Below are 20094 nucleotides of genomic sequence, written 5' to 3'. Positions count from 1 at the left end.
ATGGTGCTCAGACCTGCTCCTGTACATGCGTAATGAAGACAGGCTAGAAGTTTGGTCTTCAGCCAGAAACACCTCAGCAAATCAGCCATGCTGACACTCCTGCTCTTTCTGTTCACAAGCCTTATGATATCATCCCTATTGAAAACTGCACAGAAGACCAAAAGTTGGACCAAAATTTGTCCTTGTTAGTGATGCAGCAAAAGTCCGGGCAGAGCAACTGTGGAAGAATTGCAGGGACCAGTCTGAGGACATGTAAACATAGTTGAATATGCAGGCAAGGGCACACACTCTTGCTTTGCTAATCGCAGGTGATCTCCTAGGGAAAGATAATCATTTTTCAAAGGACTTGATCCTAGCCACTACTGGAGTCTGTGCAGAGGCTCCTAGAGATGTCAGTGCAGATGCATCGGGCCTTCAGAGAGACTTAGTGATATTTTGGTGAATAAAAATTACGTGTCCAGTGCCCATAGAAAGCTGCAAAGATAATAGTGCAGTGCTCTACAGGACTGTGAGTTCACACTCACAGAGACACTAAGCTCTAAGCTCTTCACCAGCAACACACCCACATTATTCTTGCAGACTCCTGAACGGAAACTTTCCAAAAACAATACCACAAAATACATATCTGTCTTTCTCTTTTGTGATAGGCAGTGGTGTAGTTAAGGGTAGACTTGGTTAGACAGAGTATAATAACTTTTTATTTTTAGACGAAAAAGTTTGCCTGCTTTTTGGCAGCTGTAAGTGTGGGTATGCCAGGAAAAAAACCACAACAGCCCTGTTTACCTTACATAGCTTCCAACCCTTTCACTTACTGAAACTGCCCCTGAGATGATATCCTTTATATACACCATAGTATACATGATGGTGCTGTGATAGAAGCCTTGATAATATCTCAATTGCTCGATAAATCAGATATTGTCTTCACGTAATTGTCTGGGAAGCTAATTAAGCAAAACAAAAGAAAACCAGAACTTCGCCTACAGACTCCTTTTCTCTCCTTGCAGGACCTATTCTTACCAGTGCCAAGGGTGGCTGGTTCTCTCAGCTTGCTCCTGTCTGACTTGTCCCCTGCTGAAAAACATGAAACGTCATTGCTCTTCACAAGCGATCATCTTCATGGCTCGGGTTTCCAGAATTTGCAGCCACATTGACGTAGATGTACAAGTGACAAAAGCACTGTGGTAAGTCTTATCTGGCAGCCGGCTTGCTGAATGGGACCAAAATGGAACAGACAATTTGCTGTATCTGCATCATACGACTGTCTGACAGTCAAGATTTTCAAAAAGAGCTGCCCAAAGTAAAACATTTTTGGCAGAAGTACATGAAAAGTGGTCTTTTTCCTAAAGAAACAACCAAAAGTAGAGTTAGGAGAGTAGTGAGCAAAGCAATTCATAGGGAATCTCTTAAAATATGTAAATATCTGTTCCTGAGCCTTACAAGCCCAATTAATGGAGCTAGTCTCAAGAGAGTAAGGTAATAATTTATCTACATTTTGCTTTGCCCTGCACTAAAATAGTAAGGCCTGATCTTACATCTGATACAGTGAATGGGGAACTTTCCACTGTCATTTGTAGGCTTTGGATCAAGCCACAAGATATCATTTGGCCTATTTTACTCAAAAGCCAGAAAATGTCAGAGTCATTAGAATTTTGTTTTGCTTTGTCCTGTTGTGCATATTCAGTATGACAACAAATGAGGGCAGAAAATATTTTTCCAAAAAACAATGCTTTTTCAGTGATTTTTTATAAAACATGTTTCTAAGATAACTTGTTTTCACTGAAGTTTGAATCACCTTTATGAGATGACATGCCATTAGTGAAAGGTGCCTTATTTTTGTGTTCCCTAACTTTGCATGTTTTAGTTAACTTCAATATTTCAGGAACATGGATTCTTCTCCCCCAGAGTCTCCATTGTTTGTTTTAAAAAAGAGGGGCACAAGAAATAGCTGTTTGGAGTTTTACTTTTGCAAAGTTGGACAGTTTTTGCAATGTTTGGCAGAAGAGATTCAGTGTTCATTAAGAAGCCTGTGTCAAGAATCTGAGGACCCATTGCAACCCACTGCATTGCAACTCCCAAGAATCTGAGAACCCATCACCTTTGGGCCCATCCCTCCAGGTGAAGAAAACTGGAGGAGATATAGGTCCAACACCTTATTTGAATCATACTCATAATTTCTGAAAGTTCAGGAATGTCCTGATCCAAGACTAACTTTATTTCCTAATAGATAAAGGAAGCTAGATGCAAAACTTACTTGTCAACCCAAGTCAAAACTTCTCTGAAGTTTATTTTGTGATCGAATAGTTCTGCTCTTTAAATATTTGGGAAGAGGCTCAGTAGAGAATTCGAACTAGAGACATTATATGATGATGTAGGATGTTTATCTTTTGCTTTTTCTCCATGTTTATATAAAAAGCAACCATCAGGGTGACTCCACACACTTGGGTAATTATTTTAAATATACACACAAATATGGATACAAATTCAAGATATCTTAGTTTGCTCTACTGCAACAATTCCTGTTCCAAAGCAAGAGGCTTCCTCAACTTGCTATCTTGATTCACTCAACCTGTCATCTCCAATAAAAACTAAGAAAAGAGGTGCATCTTGCCAGAATGCCCCCAAGTTGGGGAATTTGAGGGTTTTTATACAAAGAGGGCAGAGGCTGCTCCAGAATGGAGGATCCTGTGGGGGAAAATACCTGCTGCCATTGCCTCCTTCCTAAACAAAGGACCTCTCTGCCCAGGATTGCACCTGTGGCAATATAATGTGTAGGAGGAAGATCTGTTCAATAGCTGCAAGCCAAGCATACTGACTAAACCTGTCTGTTCCTCTTTGACACTTTATGTTCTGAATTATGTTCCAGTGGTTGTAAAATGCTAGCCTTCTGGAGCTCTTCCATACTGGAAAATTGCATCATGATAAAACACAACCCCGAGGAATCTTGGTAACTAAGACAATGCTAAACACGCTGCTAAACATTGAACATAGACAGGGACTGTTGTATTTAACATCACATCAGCTGGTTGTGGTTAAGCCCACAGGCTGACCAGCTGCCACAATGCTAAACACGATGGTGTCTTCCTGTGCTGAATATTTGACAGTGTGTTTGCAGCCCTAGCTCTCAAGGGTCTTTTTTCTTGCGTGATTTGGTTTTCTAGAATAGGCAAACATTATACTGATATATGTGACTGTTGCAATGTACCAGATCAAACAGGTTGGAACAGTTTACATGGTACTCTGATTTATGTCAAGGACTTCACTCTCTTAGTTGTGCTCCTGACTAGAGAAACTGCAAACACCATGTTAGTTCATGCCTTGCCTTTGTTCTTGCACAAAGTGTATCTGACCCCAGCACAGCTGGATTGTTATTGCACTGGACTGATGGTGAAAATAGCAGACACATGGCACCCTGACAAGCCTTTTTATTTTTTTTTTTTTTTTTTTTTCAGAGGTCTTATCCCAGCACGGAAGAAAGAGGAGACATTTACTTGAGTGGTATTTATGTACCAGCAAGATGGTGAGGAAAGAAATGACAAGCATCTGCTTTCCTTCACGTGATTGGGTATGATGTATTGGAAGTACTCTCAGCTCTGTAATGTAAAAGGATAACACAAAGTTAACTGTACTGATGGATCAGTTCCAGAAGTATTTCAGCCCCAAGAAATATATGTGACATTTGGATGTCTCTCTTTTTTTTTTTTTATTTTTTTTATTTTATTACCAGATATCAGACTCCTGCAGAAACAATAGATCAGTATGTGAATGGTTTAAAAATTGTAGGCCGAGTTTGTGAGTTTGTGCAGCTTGATGCATGACAAACTCATCACAAGACTGTTGGGATGACCAGATATTTGGCTTTTGAAAGGGAATATAAAAACCTACAACAGGTGAAATCAGTGTTTTCCCTGAAAATGAGGTGAAAAAGACCAAATTAATGACACAGATGGCTTAAAGGTAGGAAATTGAAACCTAAGTATTATTAAAATAGTATATGATCTGAGAGATGGTCAGCTCTTATTGCAGCTTTTCCATAGGTAGAAAGACTGTTTAGGGTCATTTTCCTCACTTTAGCTTCTGATATCACAGTCACGGAAATTATAGCTTCAGCTGCATTACTTAAAATTTCAAAGTTCTTGAAGCTTAATATTTTGAGGTTTCTTTACACCCGCCAGATTTTATTGAAATTAATCAGTGGCTTCTGTTATGAGGCAGAAACGATGAAAATAATGAAGAAAATGTTAACTTTGTCTTTCCTAATGAACTAGGGTAAAATGAATTTGCTGCATTTTGGTTGATAACAATTTTTTAATATAGATTTTGATTTTTTTTTTTTTACATTTTAAAACCATTTTTATAAGAAGGTAAAAGCAGTCAGTAAAGCAGCTGGTATTAGTAGTGTGGGTCAAAACAGAAGCGAGAAAATCAGAAGATACAAAGGATGTGTTTGAGGCTATGAAAAGAGCATTCAAAAGAAAGAATGGGCATATCTGAGATTTTCATGCAAGCATGGGGTCTCCTCAAGCAGGAAAGGGAGCATGTACAGGCTGTGGAAAAGGAGGATGAGCTCTGCTCTTCAGTAGGTTGAAGAGGGGTGAGACAGGAGTACAGAGGACTGTAACAAAACCAAACCTTATGTGACATCCTTCTTCCAAATCCGTTTTCACTTATAAAACCCTAAACCCGGACACATATCCTTCTAAGTGGAACATACATGTGGGGGATCTGGTTTTGTACATAACCACCACAGTTTAGACAATGGCTTATATCAAGCGAACTTTCCTCCAGCTTCATTGTGTTTCCAATATTGTTGGTATATAGTTGGGCTGAAGAGCTCTTCTTCCTGGTGCTTTCTCAAATGTTTCCCCCTCAGTGTAGACCCTAAGGAGAGTCTGTGCATCTTCCCCACATTGGGCTGGGAGCTGGGCTTTTATCTAGACTGCCACCTGACCTCAAAGCCACTACTTGGGAGACAACTAATGTCACACAGATGGAGATGGAATCCACACCTCTCAGAAGTCTGACCAACATGTGACAGCACAGCTATAGAGTAATTTCAGATGAAGTGGGTGTGAAATTGAAGACAAGGCTATTGACTGTGAGGAGGATGAAAAAGGTCCACACTGTAGAAATTCTACACAGAGGAAAGTCTGAGAGAATGAAGATAGCACAGGCAGGGCAACAGGCCTGTTCTTGTTGGCTAGCATGAGGGACTGGCAAGATGTCAGTAAGGCAGTATCAGAGATTTGAACCTGAGCCAAAGGGAATTGATTTGGGGAAGAGAAGATTTAGTAGCCACCAGCATAAAGATGATAAAAGATGTGCTGGGAGAAAATGGAGTGTCCCACAAGGAATGGGCAATAGAGAGAGAGGGAAGGACAAATGGAAGCTGGCAGACAGGCTACTGGGCATGCCAGCTGGGATAGGAGGCGGGTCGAAGAAGGAAGATTGTAGAAACATCTGAGAAACTGCAACAGCTTGAAGAAGGAGGAGGAAAGAAAAATGGAAAGAAAGGAAAGCCATATTAATAGAGTAAAATATCTGAAATGTATTGATCCATGGATGGTCTTCAACAGAATTTGACTCCAGCTGAGAGTTTCCAGTGACTGGGAGTGAGCTGCAGAAACAACAGGTACAATGCTCAGGTCTGGTTGCACACTATGGAAAAGGATCTGAATATTTTGACTTTGGGATGATTCAGAGATTCGTAAGTGTGCAGAGCCATGGTAAACTCTGAAGGTGGGATATAATAAGTAAAAGAGATATTCCATTTTCAGTGCATACAAAAAGCTTTCACTATGCCAAAGAAATACTGTAGGTACTAATAAGGCTGCAGAAACCCTCTCCTTCATGTCCTTAGCAATGTGCAAACCTGTTGCCCAGATCCAAGAATGCTGCTCATGGAGAGGGAAGCAAGACTGCTGATGAGTGTTTATTGTCAAGGTCAAATTTCCTCATCCTGGTGAGAATTTCACTTCCGAACTTCACGGCAAAAAAATCCTCATTTGACCTAAATTTCATTGCCGTGTCTAAATCACAGGCTTTCTAGCTCTTGCTGGACCCCAAAAGTTCTTTGGTCAAAAGGTGCACGGAGACTAAACAGGAGTTTAAGGGAGATTAATTTGGGCTAAAGGGATCATAGTCTGAATTTCCCCTTAACAATATCCCTCAATAGATCTAGGTTTGTATCCGTGGTCACTCAGTGCTCTGGAGGAGGAGTGGGTGTTCCCCAAGAAGAAGTAGCAACAACAACCAGCCTGCTTTCCTGAGTATGTGGTAGGGTGAGATGGTTATTTATTATCTATATTGCTGTAGTCTTTAGAATCCTTTACTCTCTCAGTTGTATTCTGATTTTGGAAAGGTAAAAACCATCATACATAAAGAAGCTACATCACCTGTTGTATCATGTGGGCTCTGGAAAAAAAGCACCTGAAACACTCAGGATTTTGTGCTTGCAAAAGCATAGGGTTGTGAAAAACCTTCTTGTCTAGGCCAAAAGTTATTCTAAGGCGATAGCAGAGTAAGTGAGCAGAACTGTTGAAGGATTTACTTGCTGAGCCAAAAAAGCCCATAAGTAGTTGACCAGTGTTTAGCCTTGCTGAACTTTCATAACACTGTCAGAGATAACCAAGTGCGACCTGCGCTGTATGGGCTCATGGAAAAAAAAGAGCTGGACTTGCCCTCTGTCAGTTATAAGAAGCCTCTTAGGCCCCAAGTGGTGAAAGCTGTCAAAGTTAAGAAGCCAGTAAAAAGAGACAGCTAAAGACAAAACCATTGCCCATTTTCTTTTACAGAAATGTAGTAAATACGAATGGGGTGGCCTCGTAGCATGTACAGTAAGAGTTATGTCATGTTCTTCTGAAATGTGAATCTGTGGCACAAGACTACAGGAATCAGAGGCAATGTCACTGCCATGGAGGAAAGCTTTTCTGTTCCAGCATTTGGGTGCCAACAGAAGCCCATTGTGAGTCAGAGGTTACAGAAAGGTTAAACCAAAGGTATTCATGCTTTTATTTGTAAGTATAAACACAAGACATTCTTTATTCATGCTCATTTTGAATTAACCCTTGGTATTCAAAGACCCACAGGGCTTGGCCCTTCTTTGTTGGATAAAAATTGGGACTGGAGTAGGTTTTACAGGAATCTTCATCTGGTAACTCAACTGTAAATATGAAACAAGCTATCACTCAAGACCAATTTTTACAAGTGTGGGTTTTCTTTTTTGTTTTGCTTTGCTTTGTTTTTCTTTTTTTTCCCACAATGGAATGGATTCAAGCAAGTATATATCTAATTAGAAGACCAATATCCAAACATTTATGCAGTTATCTTCCAGGGATATGAAACCCAGCTGGAAATACTCAGTTTTTTAAGTTTTCTGTGACTATTGCAAATTTATGAGTAGTGAGAACCTAATTAGATTATTCCCTCTCTTCAGGGGTCACTGAACATCCCCAGTTATCAAGACATACGTGGTCTGAGTCACCAGATCAGGATGGTGAAATTTCTGCGGTGCATACCAAAATACACAAACAGCCGAGAGCTATCAGTCATCCCATCTGTCAGAGGGCTGTGGGAAGGGAAGACCCAGGAGCAGGAGCTTCACAAGACATGCCAGTGCCATGCTGCCCACAGGCTGGGGGCTGAGCATGCAGTGGACGCCTGGGGTTACAAGTGTCAGTGGCCAGAGCTGTCATCCTTGCCCACCTTCTCTACCAGCTGGAGAAGCAAATCCCCAGGCAGGCCTGGTGCCCCACCAGCCCCAGCTGCTGGTCACTTGACAAAACCTCAGGGGAAGAGCTGAACTTAAACTCTTTGCAGTCATATATAGCTTTCCCCAGTGTAAACTATAATTAATATCTCAGGGATTAGTATCTCAGGGTATTTACTGTGATTCTGTGATTCTGTGTGACAGGTTACCGCACATACAGCCAGTCTAGCCAGTTCAAGAGTAAAGGCAAAAATATAGAACATATGTAGATTTGGCTTTAAGAAAATAAATTTAGAGTGTGCCAGAGTGGGAAAAGAAGCTAGTGGCAATTCTGACTGTAGAGCAGAAGACCTCAGGCAGGCTCTCTGCTGATCAATGCAGAGAGTACGGTGTGATGCCAGCTGGACTGAGCTGCTTCAAGATGCAGAGAGACCCCTGTAGCACCTTGCTGGTAATCTCCACAAGCGTAACGCTTTTCATGCAGTCTGCATGAACACCTTGCTGTAACTAGGTACAAATGCCTCGTGATTGCTATTGGGGTCCTTGCTTGCTATTAAAAGGGTTGGTTTTCTGTTCTGCATGCAACTATGCAGTGCAGCAAGCAGTCTGTGAGGCTGTGCCACATACATACATGAATCCAGCCCTCCCCCGGACAAAGTGCAGTTTGTAGTGCTGGTGGCAGAGGTCACAAGGAGCAAAAATCTGCGGTGATACATCTAAACACTTTATTTCCGGATGTGCACACAAAGCAAGTTCTCACTGTTCATCTTGATAGGTGGTTTCAGTCTGAAATTCTACATTTGTGCATGGATCTGTAATGCTGCAGAGTTGCTATGGCCTGTCTAACAGTTGCCAGATCTGCTGAAGAACAGTGAGAAGATTAAATTTTCTTCTGACTTCAGTAGAGGTCTCCAAACAGTACTTGTGTGAGTATAAAGGGAGTCAAGCCCAAGAAGCCTGTAATTATCAGCTAAATAAATAATTTAATTAATACAAACTCTGGGCTAGATCCCAGTCTGACTTGGCAGTTTTATTCTGTTTCAGGGAGGTATAAACCAGTGCCAAAGCCCCCAGATCTAGCCTTTAGGGATTCTTCTTTTGTAAGAAAGTTCAGGTGTCATGTAGAACTGAGGACCTAGCCCTGCAGGTTAGCAAAACACTTCAGAAACTAGTAAGAACTGGCTGAATGGGAGTTTGTTGTTTTTTTTTTTTTTTTTCTTTTACTTCTAGCTTCTCAAAAGCTTGGCTCTGTTAGTCACCCCAATCTCCTTTTTTTTTTTTTAAAAAAAATCTTATTTTTATTTATTTGATTTTTTATATATATATATATATTTAATCTTTACATACCCCTAAATTTCTTGCCTTTTGGCTGGGACCTGGCATTCAAGAGCCAAATGCTGTTATAGCTGTTTTTGTGTTGGTTCCAGCCCAACTGGAAGCAGGAAATACTAAAATTCTCCTGGGTAATCCTCTTCTCTGGAGACTTCCAGCCCAATTTTGCAGATTCATGAGTATTACATGCTTTAGGCAAAGTTCAGAGATGCAACCGAAGCCAATTACTACAGATACATAAACATGAGACACATGGGGAAGGCAGTGAGTTTTGAATGCCTGTAACATCACTTGCTATCTCGGCACTTGGTTTCACCAGACTGCTGTGGAGTCTATTTAGACCTGAGTCCTCAGCTGTACTGTTTCTGCATACCTCCAAAACTTGCTTTGCACTACTTATTGTCTGAGGTTTCAGGTTCAGGGTAAAGCCCCCAGAAGGGCCATTTCAGGACCTGAAAGACCTTCACAAGAGTGAAGCAAGCAGCCTGCATCATCCTCACTTCTCGTCTTTGCTCCTGGAGCTTTTCCTCTTTTGTGATGCTGTGTTGCATTATACCTCCCTGGCAGTAATGCTATTTTCACTCCAGGTGACAGACTTGCCCAGCATGACACAAGTGGTTGGAGACCCTGCTGATACTGTAAGCAGTGGCATTGTCGAGAATTCAGGATTTGATCACTGTATGAAGGGTCAACTGGGCCCCACTGGCCAAAACATCCACAGGCTGCTGGACTTGTCTTCACATGCTGAAGACTGGCAGCCTGCAATCCTGTGGTCACAAGATACAGGCTGGCCCTACAGGAAGAAAGAAATATTCACCACCCTAGTGCACCACAGACCCTTGGTGTCTGGGAGGATCTGACTGGACAATGGGAGCTTGTTCATGATGAAAAGGTCTTGGTGGAACAGAGAAATGGCTAATGTGGGTCATTGTGCACTGGTTGGTAGCAGAAGGGAAACCAAAGGCACATGCTCTTTTCTTGGACACCCCAGTGCTCTGTTCTGCTATGGCATCTCATCTCCTGCCCTGTGCAGCAACTGTGCCCCCAAAAGCGTTATGTGAAGATGCAAGATCTACACCCTTTCCAAGGTGGGGGGGCCAGGCACCTCCAGCTGCCCTGGTCCCAAGCAGTATTTTTATTAACCATGGTGGGGACGGGACATGCAAACACTGCTGGAGCCCCTCTGAACTGCTTCTGCCAGCTGCTGTCTCTTGGGGGTGAAGGGCAAATTTAAACTGCTTTGTTCTGAGAAGAGCACTCAGAGGCAACAGCCCTGCAAATGCATTTCCTCTCCATGATGAACTTGAGCTCAGATCTGCTGATGGCAAGCATGTTTAAAGTAGCTACCATGCAATGGCACTACTATGTAATGGAAATTTCTGCTGGCAGTGAAAAGATAAAATCCTTTTCAAAAAGGAGAAAAAAAAAGGCTAAGAATAATCTGGGGAGCTGCTGAAGGAATGGGAAGGCATGAGTGCTGAGTTCTCTTCATATCAGTCTGATTATTATCACTAGTGCACAAATAATCCCACATGATACCCCTGTCCTCACTGTGTGCTCAGCAGACATCATGGACATACAAAGATTTATGGGTATCAGCCACTGTCGGAGAACCAGGGAGATTTGCTTCATGAGGCCTCTTTCTGGGGAAAAAAAACCCCAAACCCTGAGCATGTATTTCTTTGCCTGCTCTGGAGCTGATCAGAATATACTAGTTTAATAAGACTATTATTTTGTATTGTTTGCATGACATTAGCACAACATTAGTGCCCATTGAAACTGGAAACCTAAGCAGGATACCCAGCCACAGTAAGAGACAGTAGTTGTTATGCTTATCAGCTGAACAGACAAGATGTGATATGTCCCCTTTCCAAATGGGGAACTGATACACATAAGCAATGAAGTAATCTACCCCACAGATATTCAATATACAAACACAAGCATGACAGCCAGCTGCAATGTTGAACCACGGTAAGAGGTTTAACAACAGAGAGAACAATAGGCATTGTATACTGTAGGCTTATAAAATAGGACTTGACGAAAAAGAGTTATTTTGTCCCCTGAGAAATGACAGATTTTTGTCAAACACTATTTGGCTGAAAACTGGAATATGTGCTGATTGGAATATCTTTTGTTTGGTAGCCCTCATTCATTCTAAGGCAAAGTGTAAAAGCAGACACCTCTCCTGGAGAATTTGGTTTTGACCAAAAAAGAAAAACAATTGTCAAAGAAAATTTGCTCCAACGAAAAATTTTCAGCCAGCTCTGTTGCAAACTACCTTACAGTAGGTGCTTCCTTTCTGTTTGCTCTTGCATCCAGCTCTACAAATTCGCACTGCCTTGGCCTTTGCTCAAATACCACCTTCTGCTCATAATATATTGCTGCCAGCTTCAGCAGCTCAAGCATAAATCTTCCTAAATTTGAGTGTTGGGGTGTTGTGGGGGAGAAGCAGGAGGAGAGGGAGGAGAGACTAGCTGGGGACAAGGGTGAATTCAAATCCCAGTTTAAGAAGACAGGTGGCCAGTTTTGGTTAACAAATTGAAAGGAAACAGAGTTTTAGCTGTTGTGCTTGCAGAGAAAATTGAGCAAATGTGATGCTCACAAGCTCAAAAAACCACTCAGCTATGGAAAAAGATTCCCGATTTTCAGCTTTGTTTGCAATGCTGGGGGTTGCGGGCCCTGAATGGGCCAGGTGCACCACAGCTCACCGTGTGCATTCGGGCAGGAGTTTCTGCCGGCATCTCTGTCCTGGTGCCTGCCCCATGGTGGCCCCAGGATGCTGCTGCCAGATGACTGTCCCTGCCCATGCACAGCCTCTGGGCACCTCCCAAACCTGGGCCTTGCACACCAGCCTTGTGGAGGAGGAGAAAGGAACAGCTGGTTCATCCCACTGATGAAGCAACCTGAGGCCCTCCTGTGACTTTTCTGCCTGATTGGCTGTGGAGGTGAAAAGTCCATAAGAAGAAGTAAGAAGGACCTTGTAAGGACCATGTATGGGCTTTTTTGTGGAGCAGCTCCGCTGTAGTAATGATGGTTGCAAGCAATACACCCGACAGTTGCGTTGCCCCCTCCTTTTGGACTGTTAGGGGTATTTATATCCCTATGGTATAGGGCTAATTGTATCCAAATACTGCATGCTGGTTTTGCAAACCCTAAATGATGTCTTCCTCTTCAAGGACAAGCCATCTTTGCAAATTTTCTTCCTGCTTGGATCTCCCTTCTCTTTGAAAAGTGAGATTCCTTTTCTCCTTGTGAAACTTCTACAGTAATAACATGGGAAAGATTGTTTTTCTTTATCTTGGGCTAGTAGTTTCCTTACTCCAAACCTTGAGCTTGAAGCACGTTGGTCTCATACCGGCAGCTCTCGGGGCTTTTGGTACAGGACTAGTCACTATGAGTCTAAGCAATATCTTGAATAATCTCAGCAATTTTCAGCATGTGTATTGCTGGGGAACACGTGTGCTAAGGAGGGATTTGGAGCATTTTTCAGCTTGCCAGGCTGCCTGTGAGGTGCCAGGGGAAGACAGAGGCAGACTTGAGCAGCAAGAGCAATAACTCTGGGGACAGCTGGCAGGAACAGCAGCAGAACAGAAGTAAGAGGGCAAAGGGGGGATTGTGAAGTGAAGTGGAACTGAATAAGCAGAGATTATTTATTGCAGGAAAAGAAGAGCTTATTCAGAGGGTTCAAGAGAGCCACTTCCCTGCAGAACGGAGGGAAAAAGCTGAGAAATGCTTAACTGGAAATGTGCATCTCTGACGACCAAACCAACCCACCAGAAGGCTATTAGGAACATTCAGGATTGCAGGGAAATGTGCCTTTCCTTAAATTTCATTGCAAAGGTAGTAGAAGCAGGGTGGAGTCACTAGACATATATTTACCTTAGTCTGATACAATTCTTCAGTGAACAAGTTTGGATGCCAAAATGCCTAAAATGGTGGGAGACCATAATGGTTTAAGCTTTTTCAACTCTTAGTCTTAGGCTCATGCAACTAAACCCCACCTATAATGCTGCTGAAAATGGGAACAGAAGTTACTTATAGAGCTACAAACCTGAGTTTTTCTCATTTTTTGAGAAAAGGTATCATTTAATTCTCAGGATCTACTAAGCTTCTGTCATATGTATCAAGACATGCAGATCAAATGTTCTTTATAAAAATAATTTTACAAATTCTAGCATGTTAGAAGGCTATTTAAATCAAAGCTAATACCAGATGTTCTGTGACATAAGCACCATAAATATACAATCAAGTATTTTTCTCTTATTTGCCTGTGACTTTGTGTGAGAAGTATACCACGGAGTAATGGAAAGATTATGCCAAGTGTTTAAGAGAAAATTCCCAGCTTCAAACACTATATAAAATGGAAACATCAATACAGTTTTTAGAAGGGCATGTCTCCATGGGGCAGTCTGGGTGGCCCTAGTTGTAAAAAATGCCTCATTGCACACGGTATCTTTCACATACAGTTACTTGAAAGACAACATACATTGTTTGTAAATTAATTCCGTAGCAGAAAATGGATTGAAAGGGTGAAAACCACAAAAATGCAGGGAAAAATGTTTGAAGATCTGCCCAAATCTTTTGAAGTAAAATTGGTTGAATAGTTATGGTAGCATGAAGACTTGTTTAGGTGGAAAAGGCCAGCATATCTATAATAATGGAAATTATTAGCATCTCTGTCTCTGCATCATTTGTGTGTTTAAAGCTGTTTTCTGTTTTTCAAGTTTCCAGTACCGAGTTGTATAAAAACCCGTCTCTTCTCACTGAAGCACCGGTTGAGTGAAGAATACTCCATCAGGGTAGGATGCTTTCTAACGTGAGAGATTAGCATGTATACTACTCACAATGAATATGGTACAGGTTCCTTGCATGAATGCTTATAAGCAGCTATTGAAAATTAACTACAGTGATTCGCAGGAAAGAGGAAAAATATTTTTGTAAGGTTTGATGTCAGACATCACTGGTCTGTTGTGAAGGAATTTATTCTGGAACAGTGATCTTAGATCATAAGTTATTCTTGATATGAATGCACTCCTGCAAAGGTTTTAGGTACAATCTCCTTGACAGATTTGCAAAACCTTCTATGTTCTGAATTGTCCTTTAAGTTAGTGGGTACTTGATGCTCAAAAGGAATATATATGGAACTCGAACGCATGTGTAAGACCATTCAGTCCCACTGAATTGGCCCCATTGAAATGACCACTAGGGCAAGACCATCTGTGTATCACTTGTTAGGCATTGAGAGAGCTTGAAGCATTTTTATTAAGTGTTTATCAAAGCATGATACAGACCATCTGCGTCATATTATCACCTATTCTCCATTTGTGACCAAAAAGGTATACCTAATACCAAACTTTTCTTTCAACAATTTTAGACTGGCTAACATTTACGTTTCTTCCAATCTCAGAGAACTGCCTTTTTATATACTTTTACTAAATGCCTGTATGTTTCTTAAGTTTATATTCATCAGCAGGTGATAAAAACAGTCTGTACTTTTTCAGCTTATTTGCTTGTGAAAATACTTCCAGGTACCCATATAGAAGCTTTATTTTTGTCCCTGTTATTTTGTTTTACAAAAGCTACCATACAAGCACCATCCTAGATTCAGGAGAGAGTATACACACATATATATATACACACACGTATAAAAACCCTGTACAAACCATGCTGATTACAGCTAAATTGTAAATAGCTCTTCCAGCAGGGAATTACCCAACTCCGCATTGCTCTGTACTACAAAAGTAGCAGATGAGTCAGGTTTCCCAGTAAACAGAACTAGAATGCAACAGCAGTGAGGAAAAGCAACAGCCGCCATGAGACTTGTCATGACAAGGCTGTTGTTACCTTTTTGTCTGTCAAGTGTATATTAATGAAGGGTACCTCAGTTACTGAGTTATTACTTAAGGGACCAGAGGTTAATCAGAGAGGCTGCGACTGCTTTCCACGCAAGCATGTTCTGAGCTGTTAATTCACTAAAATGCTCTAACGGGGAGTTAAAGTTTCGTGTATTGCATCATCAGAAAAAAAGCTGCCACTGGCTGGTGAATCATCTGTCCTGTTTGGGAGATCAAGACCACTTTGGGGTTGTGCAAGGCATTGCACAGCTGGGACATGAGGGACTGACCCTTCTGTACAGGTAGAAAGGTACTAGTAAGGCTGTCTGAGAAACTGGATTTTTGATCAACCACTGAGGTCTCTCTAGAAGAATAAAGTCAGGCAGCAGAACTTGTTTAGCTTCACCTGGCATTTTCTTCCAGTTTTCCTGGCTAGAAGTAAAAACCTGAGTGAGATTTGGAGTGAATGGAATATATCAGAAGAAATTATATCTTTCCCTTTTCAATACTAATGAGCAGATCAAAGGAGAAAGAGGACTAGATGTGAAAAATGGTTTGGGAAACACAACAAACATGCCCGTTTTATCCAGTGGTCCAATGGCCATGGCATACACCCGGAACTTTACATTCTTGACAATCCCAGACTGTGCCCTCACCACTAGGTGACACAGGTGGGACACTCCCGCTGGCACTAGTCTTTTCCACACAGTGCCAGGGGGACTAAAATGCATCTGTGCCCCCTCTACCAAGTGTTTGGCCATTTACATATGGCAGGACATCATCAAGAAGAAAGATGGACATTTCTTTACAACCCCAGGAAGATGCATGGGGTCTGTGCAATGTGTACACAAAGCACACATGAGTAAGGGGCTCAATGAATGGAATTTGGATGCTAAATTGCCCCTGAATAAAATTGTACATCTCCTGATACAGTATTATACCAAGCCTTTCAAGCACGTAGGTGTAGCAAGACATGGGAGGTAGTCCTGGATTTGATTCATATCTTAAACCCATGACAACCCAAGAGCTGAGGCAAAAGATATTATTAGGTTGGCACAAGAGGGAACATGGAACTCTAAGTATGGTGGCTGACAAATGTATTTTAAAATGCTAGTGGGAGGAGTTTCAGGGGAAAATAGTGAGACAGGAGTGGAGGTGCTTATTGAGTGACACCTGAGACAACAGCTGTATAAGGCAGTTGTGATAACTTTAGATAGGAAGGGCAGAAACCAGGGGGAAGGGAATGCGGGGAGAAGAGGCATTTACAGAAACGCTCTGTTATTTGAAGTGAGAGCTTGGACATAGGAGGGGATACCAAGTCCTCAGTATTTCTGAATTATGTCTCCAATATATGTGTGCATTAGACCTGCCAGTCTGTCTCCTGTTGCGTGAAGCCCTGATCTATGGTTAATAACCATTATGCAGTGTTTTAAAATGTAGGAGTAAAGAGTTCATACTGAAATTGAAAAATATCCTGAATTCCTACTTTCCTTACAGAAGTGGTGCAGAGAATTTTACTCATTGTAAAAATGAAATGGGAGGCGCAGCCCTCAAAACGTATGGCTTGTGTGCAGAAATTGCTTGTGTTTTGTTGAAGCTGGCTTTTAAACCAGTTTAATTAAAATTGGTTGCTTCTGTTGATGCTGGTCGAGCAGTTCATCTGGTATAGCTCCAGCCATTAAAGAATCAGCTCCAACGGAGCCAGCATCAAACTGCTTGCAAACCAGAGTAAGAGCCACTTCAATTTAAGGAAATGGTTTTTAAAACATGCCCTTAGATGAGTGGTGCATGGCAGTATTGATAACACGTAGCTGCTGGCTGCCTGTGCGGTGCTTCCCTGCCTGCACGCTGTCCTTCCCTGCCTGCACGCTGTTCTTCCCTGCCTGTGCACTATTCTCCCCTGCCTGTGCACCATCCTCCCCTGCCTGCACGCTGTCCTTCCATGCCTGTGCACTGTCCTTCCCTGCCCGCACACTGGGCTTCCCTGCCTGCAGCTGGTGTCACGGCTCTGACACAGGCACTTGCTAGAAGTCGCGCTCCTCCCTTTGACCTGGGTGCTAACGAAGGTGGGATGGAGCTGCAGGCACATCTCAGAAGGTCTCAACTCGGTGCTTTGGCAGCAAAGTGAATGAGACACTCGTTTTGAATAAATTGGCTTTAAATCCTATTTATTTTTTGTCCTCCCTTTCTCTTAATAGCTTGTGATTCTTTTCAGGATCTGAGATTTCTGCAGAAAGCAGTGCTGTGGGAAAGTTTTCTTCATTTATCAGTCTGTTTTACAATCTTTTGCTTCACTTTTAAGGCAGACAGATTGATGGAATAACTACTGTACAGTGGTGCCACAGTTGTAGAAGTGCATGTTCTGTTACATTTTGGTGTGGTTTTGTTTTCACACACTGGCTATTTTTTTGTTGAAGTAACTCTTTTTTTCCTAATACCTCCAGCCACAAAGTAGTTTAATCTCAGCAGATGTCTTAAGCGTAGTTCAGCTGCATCAGCAGATATTCCAGCGATAGTATTGCTCCCTTGTGACTCTCAACAGGGATTTTATTTTTTTTATTTTTTATTTAAGTGCTGGCAACATGGTTTATTTATAACAAGGAACATATTTCAAGAGCATTTTCTATATCCATATCTATTTCTTCAATCTTTATCTCAGTAAGTAGAACTTCGTGTTCACATTTAGATTTTTCTTTTTCCCTCCCTCCTGTACTTTCTACTCTTCAAACAGCAGCATGGTTAAGAAATGTTTGGTGAAAGTGCTGTTTGATCAGTATTATAGTCTAGAGCAGACTCAGCGGCACTATGCAAACATTTTCTTTACAGCATTAGTTCTTTCACCTACCAGATATATCAAACTGAAAATTCGTAACGCTAGGTTTTTTCCCCATGTGTGTTTCAATCTTTCTGACATCTGGAAAAAGTGGTTTCTGACTTGGTCCTTCCTGCATAACTTCTGTTTAAACTCAATTCACAAAAAAGATACAGTGTTTGCCTAGGGTTTGGGTGATTAAGACCATTTCTCCTTTTGCCTGGCAGTGCTACAACTCTTTGGTAGAAGGAGCTCCGAAAGAGCTACTCTGGGAATTGTCACGTTTCATGATGTATGATCTTCTTTTCTCTTTTTAATTTTACCACAAGAAAAGAAGAAGCAGTCTCCCATCTGCACAGATCTCCTCAGCCCCACCGAAGGTCAAGGCTCGGAGTTGGTTAACCATTAAAATGAAAGGCCAAAATCCTGCAGAGTCCTCTCAGACTCTTGCAAAACTCCCATCTCCTTTGGTAGGTGCCTTGCTTGGTTGAATGTGGAGGGCCAAACCCTTAACAGATGAATAAACAGGCTTTGTTGCAGGATGGCCCCTGAAAGTGGGACCAGAGCACTGCTAATTTAACTGCAGGGTTGTGGAAACAGCTGGCATCTTTTTGTCTACTTTGAAGGGAAATTTTGGTTTTTCTTTTTACTCAGAGCATTCTCACACTTGCAGACCCACTGGCTGGGCCTCATCCCCATTTCCTCTAGGTGCCACTCCTTAGCAGAAGTAGGGCCCATGTGTGCTCCCAGAAGACTGACTAGTCTTCGCTATAAATTCAGATCCAGAAGAGCTACTTACATCATTGGTCAAGGAACTAGGGTAGGAGTTTCTGCTGGAAGTTTTCACTGGCATAAAATGATCAGGGTGCAAGACTTCCAGCCCCTGCACCTTAACCATAAGCAAAGGGGAAGCTGCTTGAGCTATATAAAATCCGACTCTAAGATAAGCTGTCTTGGAAGTGGTGGCTCTATATTTCCAGTCCCTTTGGCTACAGCAAAGTGATTGCTCATAGTGCTAAACTCTTAGCAGAGTCCTTAGCATGGGTTTGGCTTGGGCCATCTGTCTCTGCTCCTGAATGGTGGGTTCAGGGTTAGCACAAGGGAGGAACAGCTCCAAGTGAGCAGTTTGGTCATGGCCATCCCATTCTGAAGAGTAAGGGAAGTTAGTAATACAGCAGTGGACTGTTTGCAACCTGCTGCCCTCAGTGCCAGAGGCTGGTCTTTGGCATGTTTAATTTACTACTGCCTTTACAAGTAGAGACTTCAGTGCCCCCTACTTTTTATGTTATGGATGTAGAACAGTACAAAAGAAGCAGCAATGAATGTCCCATAAATCTGATTTACAGTCTTCCTCACTATCCATTGCTTGAAGGAATACTCATTTACTTTGTTCATCTGGAGATGGGATGGTTTTAAAATGCTGGTCAAAAGAACAACGTTTTTCTCTTCCCAGTCTCAGCACTAGATACTGTCATGATTAATAAAGTAATTTAAAGAACTTTTTCCATTTCTCTTTTCCAGCTGCCCTACCTTGCCCTGACCTCAAATTAGTTAAACGAAATGGTGACCTTCCTGAATGTGCCTTCTCTTTCCATGCTGTAATCCCAGGCTTTGTTTTGTCCAACTTAAAACATTGTTATAAGGATTAACAGTCCATCTCCAACATTGCTTTCACACCATCCCATGGCAGCCCTGCCTTACAACTCCTGTCATTCATGACTCTCTCACATTCTCACAGGAACACCACTGTGGATGATACAAATGAGGAGAAGAAAGAACTTCTCCTCCTCATTGTCTATAATCACAAAGCAGAGTCTGACCATTCAGCTGCAAAAATCTTCAGAGGAGAGTTGTTGAGCCCCATTTTCATTCCTGGTAGTGTAACTCCAGAATAAAACTTTTGCAATGGAGAAGATAATCAAACCTCTTTCCTTTATGCCCATTTCTAAAATATCTGGGATAGTTCTGTTTATAAATAGTACAGAAATGTGCGTTAGTTTATGTTCTCCTCATAACCTCTTTGTGGTTACAGGGAAGGTTTGTTGGGGGAAAGGTGTGGTTACACGATCTCTTAACTGGCAGTTTGGGTCATAGACATAGTTATAGCAAGGTAGGGATTGCAGGTGTTGCCTTTCCTTAGCAAGGGTCCTAGTCCTATCCTGACTCCCAGCACTGAGCTGGCTCTGCCCCGACCCCTAGTGCTGCCCATGCACAAGCTGTGCTTGGACTGTCACCACATACCTCCCACCCTTGCAGTATCGTGATTCTTCTGGGAATGATCACATGCACCTTCAAGGCTTTCCAGCCGATAGTAACCACAAGGGCAGCTGTGACTAACAAGAAACATGTGAGCTGCCTGCACCGCAGGTAAAGTTGCCCTTGAGTGGCACTGTAAGCCCAACCCAGAGATT

The 20094-nt window shown here is 42.1% G+C and overlaps 1 long non-coding RNA gene across 1 annotated transcript in view; it reads left to right on the top strand.

The window, feature by feature from the left end:
* The first annotated feature begins 338 nt into the window (after nt 1-338).
* The window catches only part of LOC135578596 (uncharacterized), a 34875-nt gene continuing 15119 nt past the window's right edge, over nt 339-20094 (top strand). Inside the window, exons 1-2 of the long non-coding RNA XR_010470432.1 lie at nt 339-1181; nt 3450-3562. This is a non-coding gene — a long non-coding RNA (uncharacterized LOC135578596). The remainder of the gene's footprint in view (nt 1182-3449; nt 3563-20094) is intronic.

Source organism: Columba livia, chromosome 1 (genome assembly GCF_036013475.1).
Source record: "Columba livia isolate bColLiv1 breed racing homer chromosome 1, bColLiv1.pat.W.v2, whole genome shotgun sequence".
Classification (NCBI taxonomy): Eukaryota; Metazoa; Chordata; class Aves; order Columbiformes; family Columbidae; genus Columba; species Columba livia.
This window is presented reverse-complemented; position numbering and strand designations above follow the sequence as displayed.